Raw genomic sequence first — 12,684 nt, 5'->3', positions numbered from 1 at the left:
AATATATTTTAGAAGCTTAAAATGGAAACACCCAGTTTATAAGACTTTTTATACTTGATCATGTGATCTAGTTTGAGCCAATCAAATAACTGGCAACAAAAGAAAATAATAAAACCTTTTATAGTATGTTTATGTCGAATTCATGTATTAAATAAGTACTAGTGTTGTGAGTTTCATTTCTGTGAAATTAATAGTATTGCGAGTTTCATCTCTGTGAAATTACTGGTGATCAAAATCTATCGTGCTCAAGTCCAATTTAAAAATCTGTAATCAAATTTTAGTGAACATCCTTTTACTACCCAATTTTTATTCAAAACCCCAATTCATTATTCTACGATAGCATACATGATATTGATCTGACTATGAGGGGAAATATTAAAAGGCGTAAAAGGAGAAGTGAAAAGGCGTTAAAACACAACGATACGTTATTAAGACTTTCAAAAAGCATAATAACGCGAAGTAAAAAGGCGTTAGAAAGCAAATGAAATTGCGTTATTACGCCGCCTTTAACCCTTTCGACGCCGAATATAGTTACGTTTATAACGTCATGAATGCCGTACTATGACGTCAACTGAGACGTAAAATAATTTGCTTCAGAAAAAAGCGTCAAACTGATAATGAAACAAGCACCTGTTTAAGCAAAGTAATAGGATGTTCATAGTTTTCAAGGAAAATGTGCATAATATATAGTCATATTCATTCCCATAATTTTTAATCGCCATAAAGTAAATTTAGCATATATATATCCTGTAGCTAGAATTCACAAGGAAATTCTTTACATACATGTATAACAAAAGCGACGTTTAGTCTTTTTCAAATAATATTTTTAGTAAATGTTATAAATGTATGACTGCCGTCACGAGAAAAGGGGCCCTTAAATAGCCTGGCCCTTTCTGAGTGCAAATATATATAACTTTTAAAAATATCTGATTTTTTCAGTATTACATACGCATTTTAGAAAGGCACTTTAAAACAACGTTGACGTTAGTCATAGAAAACGTACTGATGTCGCGTTCAGCAATTTCTTTCTAAACATTCTTAAAATTATTTAATAATCCTAATCGTTTTGACACATAAAAACTTGAGAAAATATTTGATATCTTTTTCTAAGCTACTAGTATGTAATTATTCCTAAGAAAAGACGCCTTAGTTCATACTTCTAGAGGCAGACCCATTAATTAAGGAGGAGGGGGATCTAGACATTTAGGATCTGGGAACGGTTTATATTCAGTCGAAAAATATTACAATTTCACACAAAATATTCTTTTTATATTTTATAATCTAGCCCAATTAAAAATGGATATAAAGCAGGCGCACTTGAAACATTAACCCCCCCTCCCCCCAAAAAAAATCGCAGATGCCCCATAGAGAAAAAAAGAAATCCAACCCAAACAAGGGGTCTGCGCGTAAAGCGGGCCATCCCCTCGCAAAAAAGCAAATCGATCTCGATATAAAAAAATTATTACTTTCGGTTAAAAGCACGCATTCACTCTACCATCCACCCACCCACATCCACAAGCGCGTTACTTTTCCCCCCTCCAACTTTGTTTAAAAGAGAAGATAATAACACTCCAAGTATTTTATGTATCACCGATGAATTCTAACGGGAAATTGATTCAGATGCATGATGTGTAAAATACGGTAGTTGTTTGTTCGTTTGTTTTTTGGTTAAGTTTATTCCGTTCATAAAAAGTAATTAAAAAAGTCTGTTTTTCTACTTCCAAGCGGATTTTTTTTAATTTAATATTGACCATGTTGTTCATACAAACCAATTTCTTCCAAGGTATGGAATACAAACATAAAAAAAGAGGCACATAATGATTCAAAAGATTGTTTTGTGAAAGTTTATTTCATATACATGAAAATTGAAACTATTAGTCAATTTTTTAGTTTTTCCCAAGTAAATCAGGTTATATCCAAAGCTGTCTTCTGGTTATTTTTTTTAACCTGTGCTCTCGACGCTTATCACTTGGACACAGCAATCGTACAACATTTCTTAAAAGGGCCGAAACTGTAATCTCAAATGAAACACTAAGGAAATTGGTTTCTTTAAAATAGATTTCTAAGACCGCACGACATTAACTGGCAAGATTGGAAATATACAGCTTACATGTACCTCATTTCCATCTGTTACACTAAAAATATTTGATGATCGAGACGACACTGATATGGGCTGTCCAAACTCAAAAACTTTCTGCTTATTTCTAAGATCTAACCCCCCCCCCTTCTCAAGAAACAAATGTTCGTCCTCTTATTATTTCTTTTAAACAAAAACATTGGACAGAAAACTCTGATTATAAATTATTATATAATATAATTATTATATAATATATATCAATATATTATATTAATTATTTCGAAATTGGCATTATTTATCTTCTGGATCTATCACTAACACTGTGCGCACAAGAGAAGCTGAGGTGAATTTAAAATGAATTTCGAACTAGAATTTTAATCCATGTATTCTCAGACGCCCGCGCTAAATTATTATAATTACCCGCTCAAATGTTTTGACTCTAATACATGAAAATGACGTAATCTGCATATTTCCAAACCTTGACAGTAAGTGTTCCGCGGTCTTAATGTCGGAATGAATTGGAAATTCGCGATCATATTGCCATATACTTACTATCACCTGCTGGACATAGAAATATAGCCGTCAGTCACGTGTCATGTTTAAGCTTACTAAAGTTCGAAATTTCAATCCTAGGAAAAATAGAATTCCTTGTAGCATTGCGCTTGATCTGAAATAATGACCTTTCTGGATTCCTGGAATTAAAAAAAATCTCGCGAGAGATTTTATTGTCTGGTTTCCAACTCAGATTTACGGAAAGTTCTAAAATTATTTTTTTTAAGTAGAGTTTGATCAAAGAGATGGTTGTTCTGCTCTTGGAGCTTTTCTATATTATGCATATTTAACATAGCTGGACTTTTCTGAGCAAAGTGAGATACAGCTGCATTACAATTTTGACGAAATCTGAAATTGAAACTGAATATTTTGCAAGACTTGAATATATTTTTATGCAGTCATCTTCATCCGTGACATCAGCTAATCTGACATCTTAAAGCTTTTCATACTTCGATGCAATGAAATGCACATATAATTATGTCTCAAGCAATAATTAAATAATACGTTCAACACATGTTTATAACTTTTTGTATAAGGCGATGCAGGTAAGCAAAATCCATTTAATGTTTGAAACTCTCCTGCTCTACTCGACTCTCTTCATAGGCTAAGTTGAACCTTGAAATTACAGAACATGACGGGTATTTTTGCCTGTTACCACAGGACAGGATTAAAAACGTTTTTTTTTCCTTTAAAGGCAGAAAGGTGTGTGTATATACTTTTTCCTCAAAGTCGTATAATTCAACGGAACTTTCAGAAAATGTCGAGATATCCGGGGTGTCGAGATATCAGAGTTGAAACTTGACGTTCAAGTTTTCAATGCTAAACATGGCTAAATTATTACATACACGAATCAACAGTCAATTTTTAAAAAATGATTCCTGACATTTTTCACGTTCATCAAAGTTTTGAACGAATCTCAATTTTTATTTTGTTTATTCGTTTGTTTGTTTGTTTTTTTTTGGGGGGGAGGGGTGTTTTTGTTTTTTGTTTGTTTGTTTTTTTGTTTTTTTTTTTGTTTGTTTTTGCTCAAAACATCAACGTTGCTTTTATTTTTATTTTTCCCATAATGTACAATTTCCATACTAGTGTTTGGTTTATGATTTTGAACTTTTTCATATCATTTGAATGACATCCATAACCACTTGATATATGTAATAGTACATTTTTTCTTCTGTCACTGATTTATTCTCAATCGGTGTTGCCGTATAAACATTTGTCAGAAGTTTAATAATAATTTCTTTACAGCCTACTCTACTATTTAATCTACTGTTTGTTCTGTTTCATACATATTTTTAAAGCAAAAAAGTCACTGTCGATTTAATTCTTATTTTCTTCAACTCTGAGTATAATGCTCTTTGGAAAAGTCCACATCTATTTAGCTGTATTCAATTCCTAAACAAGTTGCAAGTTCATTTCAAACTGGCTTTTACCAGAACAATTTCATATTATTTTCAGGGACTAATATTCTTTAATGCATTTAATTCATTATTTCAATTTTTTATTTAAACAAAATTTAGATTTTTTGTACCCACTCCTCCGTTTTATTGTGTGTTTATTTAGACATAGTTGTGTGCCCCTCCTCTTTGTTGTTGTTTAATGTTTAAACGTAGGTTCAAGCATCCCATGTTACCGGTATTTACATTCAAACAACGATGATGTCTCTTTTTCAGTTTTAATTATTAGCGGTTGCCTTTTCATTCGGAGAATTTTTTTTTGCTTGTCAATTATCTCTGCATGCTTAACCCCCCCCCCCCCCCTCAACCAACACCCATCTGGAAATCGACGCTATACACCCTGAGCTTGTCTAATCGAGTATATCAATATGATTAACTATGGATTAAAATTAAAATGGTTAAAACATTTTATAAGGTGTTATTCATATTAAAAAACCACTTATATAAAAAAAAATGCTCATATATGTGCACAGAGCTCTCTCTCTCTTTCTCTCTCTGAAAAAAAAATATGTGCATGTAAATGTATATATTACCGGGGAAAATCAGTGTAAAACTTTCCGGCAACAATGAACCATAAGGATGCTAACGGAAAGTGCGCCATACTTTATTTACAGTTCTAGCGTACTCCTTAACTGACGTCATAATTTAACTTCAACGTAAGAAATATGACGTCATGTTTAGACCAGTACCTATGTACAAATAATGACCTATATTTTTGTCAAAATATAGATATTATTGTATTAAATTACACGTAAGGTATATGGTTAAGAAAAGAAAATGTAAAATTATTGCAAAACGACATTTTTGTCGGTTTGGCATTGACACAGTAAACGACATTTATGTCGCTTTGGCGTGGAAAGGGTTAAAAAGGCGTAATAATTCGAAAAAGGAAAAGATCTTTCAAAAAGTGAAAAATATGTAAAAATGTAAGTGTAAAAGTAAAAAATGCCTTTCAAAAAGGAGTTGTTACGCCTTTCAAAAATACGTTATCATGCCTTTTAAAAAGGCTTAATAACGCAAAATGGAACCGATATTGTAAATGTAGGAAGATCTTTCCTAAATACAGTAACTCCCACATGGGTCAGAATTTACTTTATAGCAATTTAAGAGGGGATGATTCTTTGCCATTGGGGAAGTTTTGCTCTACAACACCGGAAAAAGGGGAAATGTTTACTATGTAATAAAGAAGATCGGCGAACAAGGCGAGTGAAATGCCTATGGTGGGAAAAATATGAAGGTGAAAAATTTTAATTATAACAACTTCTTGGATATTGCATCAACAGCATGATTATTGGACACATTTTTATATATTTAAAAATATTAACGCACGCTGTCTACAGTATACATCTTTCAAAATGATGTGCGAGGTGCACTTGCCATTGATTGTGCTTTTTATCGTTCTAACTTTTCTCTTGCAATATGGCGACAGTGACCATAGATGTGAAAAAGTTTACTTACAGGTCGTCAGTCTATGTTAGGAAAAAAACTATGCATGAAATAAACATAAAATGTTTTGTTATAACAAGCTGGACATACCCGTCATATAAATAAAGTCATCTACGTAGCATTATTTATATTTATGTGTGCGTGACGGGTATTGAAACGTCCTTCTCGATTTAGGGAATAATCGCGAGTTTTTGCCACAGGTACTTGTGGACAGGAACCCCCCCCCCCCCTTTCCCGCTATTCAACCCCGGGGCTTGTTGGACATTTTTTTCACAAATTATATTTATTGCACTTATTTATCATGTGTACCAAAGGAAAAAATCGTGAAAACCCCAAAATAATCGTTCCACACAAAAAATACCCCACTATACATTATAAGAGAGAAAGGTATGCCACTCCGGTTTGTTTACGTTGTACCCCCACTGGTCTTTCTGGGTTTAAAAACACGTATTTATATTATTTTAACCTAAAATGTCGGTTCACACTGTCTCTACATATATTTCTGTCTTAGTTCATGCTGTCGGATTGACTCTGCATCTCGTAAGAATCCCACAATTTCTCCTTAAACAGCATTGAAGTCAGTGCGTTGAAAAATTAATCCTTAGGTAAACGCAACGGATGTTCAACAAGCCCCGGGGTTGAATATCGGGGGGGGGGGGGGGGGTCCTGTCCACAAGTACCTGTGGTTTTTGCAACACCCTCTTTACAATGGAATATGTCTGCCTTGAATTTAACAATAGAATATGTCCTCCCGGAATTATACAATGAAATACGTCAGAATTTTATAAATGAATACATACGCCTGGAATTTTACAACGGATTTACCCCTCCCTTGTTTTTTTTTTTTTTCACGTCAGGAATACACGTCAGGAAGTTTAATGCATATGTCTAGAATTTTTTCATGTAAAAGTCTGCCCGAAATTAAAAAATGGACTGTTTTTGCATGAAATTTTACAATGGAATACGTCTGTCCAGAATTTTACAATTTTATGACTGTCAACAATTTTACAATGGAATACATCTGCACGGAATCTACAATGGAGTACGTCCGCCCGAAATTTAACAATGGGATATACATGTATATCCGTACGGAATTTTACATTGAAATCTGACTGCTCGAATGTTTACAAAGGAATACAATCGTCCGTCCAGAATTTTACAATAGAGTACGCCCTTCATTGATTTTGCAATGGAATACGTCTGCTCGGCCTCGGAATCTGCAATGGAGAACGTCCGCCTGGAATTTAATAATGGTACATATAGCCGTACGGAATTTAACATTGAAATATGTCTGCTCGAAATTTTACAATGGATTGTTTACAATAGAATATATTTTTGTGGAATTTTACAATTAAATATGCCAGTACCTTATTTTACAATGTAAACATCCTCCGGAATTTTACAATGAAATATGTCTGTCCGGAATGTCAGCTGAATTACCTGTACGGAATCTTACAATGGAATACTTAAGCGGAATTTTACCAGGGGATTCGGCCGTACAGAATCTTAAAATGAGATTTGCAATTCAATTCGTCTCTACTGAATTTTAAAGTAGGATTCCTTCGCCTGAAATTTTACAATGGAATAAGTCCGTCCAGAATTATATAATGGGAAACGTTTGTCTTGAATTTTGCAATGGAATACGTCCGTAAGGAATTTTACAACGGAAAACGTTCGCCTGGAATGTTACAATGGAATATGTCCGTTCGAAATTTTAAAATAGAACAAGTTTGTTTTTACGACTTTTTACAATGAAATTGGTCCGTGCCTAATTTTACAATGGAATACATCCGTCCGGAATTTTACAATGAAATACGTTCGCCTGGAATGTTACAATGGAAAATTTCGTCCAAGATTTTGCAATGGAATACGTATGCCCGGAATTTAGCAATGGAATATGTCCGTCCAGAAGTTTACAATGGAATACGTTTGGCAAAAGTTTACAATAGTCTATCAGGAATTTAATAATGTAATACGTCCGCCGAAATCAATTTTTCAATGAAATATTTCTGTCCGGATTATTACAATGGAATACGTCCGACTCCGTCCGGAATTTTACAATGGAATACTTTTTAAACTAACTTTTAAAAATTCTTATGTTTCAAAAGGCAAGGTTAAATAATCTTACGCAGGCCTCGCAAGTTGCAAGATACAGTATAATCGGTATACGATTCGATTTACGCAAAGCCAATTAATTTCTAAAATTACAGAGATTTTAATGACTATTGTCGAAGTACAAGGAAAAATATATATTACATTTAAAAAAAAAACATTCTACAATTAAACAAAAACCAGCATAGCTTAACCCATATAAATATTGAAGGTTTCTTACACCAATTTTCTTCTATTTTATGCATTCAAAAGGTGCTGATTCGCATAATTTTGACGAAGAAACTGTCAGTTAAAAAAACCCATTAAATTTCAATTTCACTTGCACAGAAATCACAAAGTATCTCAGAGTTGAATAAGAAAGTGCTAGTCAAGATCTAAGATTAAATGAATTTATCAAAGCCAGAAAGAATACTCTACTTCCTTAACCATAACATTTTATTTAACCATATTCTTGGTATAAATATATAATTCCAGTTCTAGAATATTAATTTAATATCAGTACTACTAGTATATAAATCTAAATTTGATTACTATTGATTCAAATTTGATTATCAAGTACATATTCTAGTACTTATTACACTGTAAATATCATTTATTTTTTTTTTTAAATGTTTATTTATTTAAAAAAAAATCAAATATCAATATCATAAAATCTCTTTTACATTGATCAGTTTTTCTTGTGTAATTATCAATGTCGAACAACACCAGAAGTCTCTGATGAGACTGTAGCTCTACTGGTCTGTACATATACATGTAACAAAGAAAAAGTAGCACTTGGATTTGAAACTTTGCAACATGCAGCAATAAATAGAATTATGTATCTTAATGTTGTCTACCTGTGTGCCAAGTTATATTGAAATCAAACAAAAACTGTAGGAGGATTAGGTTTTAAAGGAATTTCACAGAAATTTCTATTTTTAGTAACCATGGCAACACCGTTCATCGAAATCAAAAACCGAGGCACTAAATTTTGTATCTTAGTCTAGTCTACTTTTGTGCCAAGTTATACTGAAATCAAATAAAAACTGTAGGAGGAGTAGCGTTTTAAAGGAATTTCACAGAAATTTCTATTTTTAGTAACCATGGCAACACCGTTCATCGAAATCAAAAACCGATGCATTAATTTATGTATCTTAGCGTAGTCTACCTGTGTGCCAAGTTATATTGAAATCAGACCAAAACTGTAGGAGGAGTAGTGTTTTAAAGGAATTTCACAGAAATTTCTATTTTTAGTAACCATGGCAACACTGTTTATCAAAATCAAAAACCGATGCACTAAATTATGTATCTTAGTGTAGTCTACTTGTGTGCCAAGTTATACTGAAATCAGACCAGAACTGTAGGAGGATTAGTGTTTTGAAAAATTGTTTACAGACAGACGGACGGACGACGGACACCTTACTATCACATAAGCTCTTCTGGTCTCTGACCAATAGAGCTAAAAAAGCAGAATCTCATTTCCTCATCTCTCCCCCTAGAAAAGGTTATAATTACAGACAAATTGAAAATCATTTTATCAAGACACTGCTTAACAAATATCCTCAGCAAGGGGGCGCAATGGTCAGAATGCATGTTCAAATCTTTCTTAAATAACATCCTCATCCAATCCAGTTGAAATGTTCTGATTTCATGTCCCAGGCAATCTTGAGCATACCAGCATTTATGTATGCATTGTTACTAATCTCATCCCAGAATTCATTGTCGGGCTATTTCAAGTATTACATCCTCCCCAACCCCAAAGACAAAATTTTACTATCTATAACTTTCAACATAGGCAGCCGACATGGATGCATCACGTTCAGGCGCGTAGCCAGAATGGAAGTGAAGTGTACGCAGAAAACGTCAGGGGTCTGGGCCCACAGTAGGTCTAGGGCGAAGCCCTGGTGGGCACCCAGGGGCGAAACCTCCGGAAGCTCCTTGGTTTTACCAAATATTTCAATTACTTTCTTGCAGAAAATATGCTATTTTGCTTTTCGTTAGAAATAAAACTAAGTAATAACTTCCACGGAAAGTTATTGTACTAGTACTTGAGGCTGAATATTTTACTGATATATTGGTATATCGTCTGCACCTTTATTTTTATAATATTATTTTCGGGGACAAGTATAACAAATTTTAGTAGAAAAATAAATATTGTATTTTAAATCATAAACTATTTGATTAAGCCATTCAACGACATGTTGAAATTTAATTCCTCAAAGATCTTTAAAAATTATCAATGTGTTATAGAACATTTACAGATTAAAGAATGATTTATATGGATTTGGAAATGATTTAAAAATAGATTTCAAACTTGATTGTATAAACACGATAATATAAAATCCGATTCGAAACAATATGACAAACAATAATTTGAAACAAAAATATTTGCTGGATGATATTGAGATTTTTTTTCTCTAAATAACTCTCTCTCCCTATATATATATATATATATATATATATATATATATATATATATATATATATATATATATATATATATATATATATATATATATTGAAAATGATGTGTACGCACTTGCGTATAGGCAGCTACGCGCCTGACGTTCAATAAGCCTTACTTCGTCTATTTGTACCACCTTTAGCACGACTGCATGACCCAAAAACTGGTGGTATTACCTTGCAGGACCTATAGTTCACCTTTTGAAATTCACCAGTTGCCATACTCTGTTTTGTAATTTTCAAGCGTTCCAACTTAGTCGCAGACCCTGCATGAAAGGGCTTTATATAGATTATTAGTACAATTATCAGTTAAGAAGAATGAAGGATGTCTCATATATCTTTAAGATATATATATATATATATATATATATATATATATATATATATAGATAGATAGATAGATAATATAATATATAAGTGCATGGCTATGATGAGAAAGGGTGCCTCTTTTAAAATTGTGAAGATTGATTGATTGATTGTACGTTGTTTTACGTCCCATTCGAGAATTTTTCACTCATATAGAGACGTCACCATATACCGGTGAAGGGCTTCAAATTTGGACCTTTACTCGGCACTTGGGGCCATTGAGCAGTGAGGAATCTTTATCGTGCCAACGCCAGCCGTGACACGGGGCCTCGGTTTTTAAGGTCTCATCCAAGGGACCCGCAACTTTCACTTCAAAGTGCCGAGCGCATGGCGAAGGATCAGTTGCTACCCATTTTTTATCGACTTAGGTCAGTCGCGGCCGCGATTCGAACTCACGGCCTCCCGATCACGGAGAAAATTGTGAAGAACTACGCATGCTAACTCTCTATTCCCGGCTACATTTTACGCCCATTTAATTCAGTACTAATGACAATTTGGCCATTAAAACTACTTTGAATGCAAAAAAGAGTTCAAGGGTAATTAATTAATAATTTTAATACCAGTGTCAAATAATTATTTACTCTTAATCACAATTCTTTTTATAATGGGGTAGACGATGTTTCCCATTGATTCAGGCTTTAAAACATCAGCAGATTTTAAAATATTCTTGGATATGAATATTAATATGTTCGTACGAATAACTCCTGTAAATTTAAACATATATGATTGAGAAAGTACAATTTCTTAGATGTGAAGCCCTTTGAAATTTGTGATGAAATAATCATTTTTTGCGTTTGTTATTTGTCTGTAAGTATATGGGAACCCCCCCCCCCCCGTGAAACAACAAAAGTTTTGGTATGAATATGCTAAATAACATTATTCTTAACATGTAAAACGGATTTTTTGTTTCACGGGGGTATGTTTTAAAAATATTTTCCGTTTTCCATTGATTTCTATAGTGAAAAACACAAGTTTTACCAAAATTATAGAGTTATCTTTCTGTGTGTTTCCAAATAATTTATGTTTTGTGAAAAAAAACCATATAAATATCTATATAAATATAAAAAATCATTCAAATATGTTGACTTTTGAAATTTGACTTGAAGGTAGGCGGGAGAACAATATTATCGTTCGCAGTTCTTTCACGGCCACCTTTCTCAGGGGTTAAGGTGTTAGGATGGGGCTGTATTGATTGTATATTGAAAATCCTTTATTTCTTTGAAAACCGTCTCTGCTTCTGGGTATTAAGCGAACAATTAAGTTTATGGTTATGATGAGCAAGGTAGCCTCTTCCAAACTTGTGAAATTCATGGCCCCTGGGTCAGGGTTAAGGTTTTAGGACAGGGCTCTGTAGAGTTCATAATGCACATACGTTATTTCTTTGAAAATCTTCTCTGCTCCTGGATATTAAGCAAACATATTAAGTGAATGTTTATGGTGAGCAAGGGCGTCTCTTTCAAAATTGTGAATTTAACGGTCGCTAGGCAGGGGTTCTGGTGTTAAGGGCGGTGCTCTATTGATTACATAGTGAAAATGCATTATTATTATTATTTTTTTTTTTTTTTGAAAATCTTATTCTCTGCTCCTGGATACTAAGCAATCAAACCAAGTGCATTGCTTTGATGAGCATTGGTGCCTTCTCCAAAATTGCTAATTTAACGGTCCCAGGTTTAGGGATTCTGGTGAGGGCGCGGCTCTATGGAGTAAATAGTGAACATACATTATTTCTTTGATTTTTTTCTCTGCTCCTGGGTATTAAGCAAAAATAACTAAGTGCATGGATATGATGAGCAATGTAGCCTCTTTCAAAATTATGAATTTCACGGCCCCTGGGTCCGGGGTTGTGGTGTTAGGGCTGTTCTTTTAGATTATATAGTGAAAAATCTTAGTTTCTTTCTAAATTTTCCCTGCCACTGGGTATTTAGCATATAATTGTTATGACGAGTAAGGCTCCTCTCCAAAAATTGCCCCTGGGACAGGATTTGAGGTATTAGGGTGTGGCTGTATTGATCACATATTAAAAATGCATGATTTCTTTAGAAAAATTTCTTCTCTGCTCCTGAGTAATAACCAAATAACTTAGTAAGCGGTTAAGATGAGCAAAGGTTTCTCTTCCAAAATTGTGAAATTTAAAGCCCTTGGCACAGGGGGTCTGAATTCATTGATTCATTGAAAATCTTTTCTTATCCTGGGTTATTAGCAAATAAACTAAGTGAATGATTGTGATGAGCAAGG

Source organism: Saccostrea echinata, unplaced genomic scaffold, assembly GCF_033153115.1.
Source record: "Saccostrea echinata isolate AGI-Se365-2 ecotype Australia unplaced genomic scaffold, CSIRO_AGI_Sech_v1 ptg000004l, whole genome shotgun sequence".
NCBI lineage: Eukaryota > Metazoa > Mollusca > Bivalvia > Ostreida > Ostreidae > Saccostrea > Saccostrea echinata.
The sequence above is the reverse complement of the archived record's forward strand: the minus strand, read 5'-3'. Positions refer to the sequence as shown.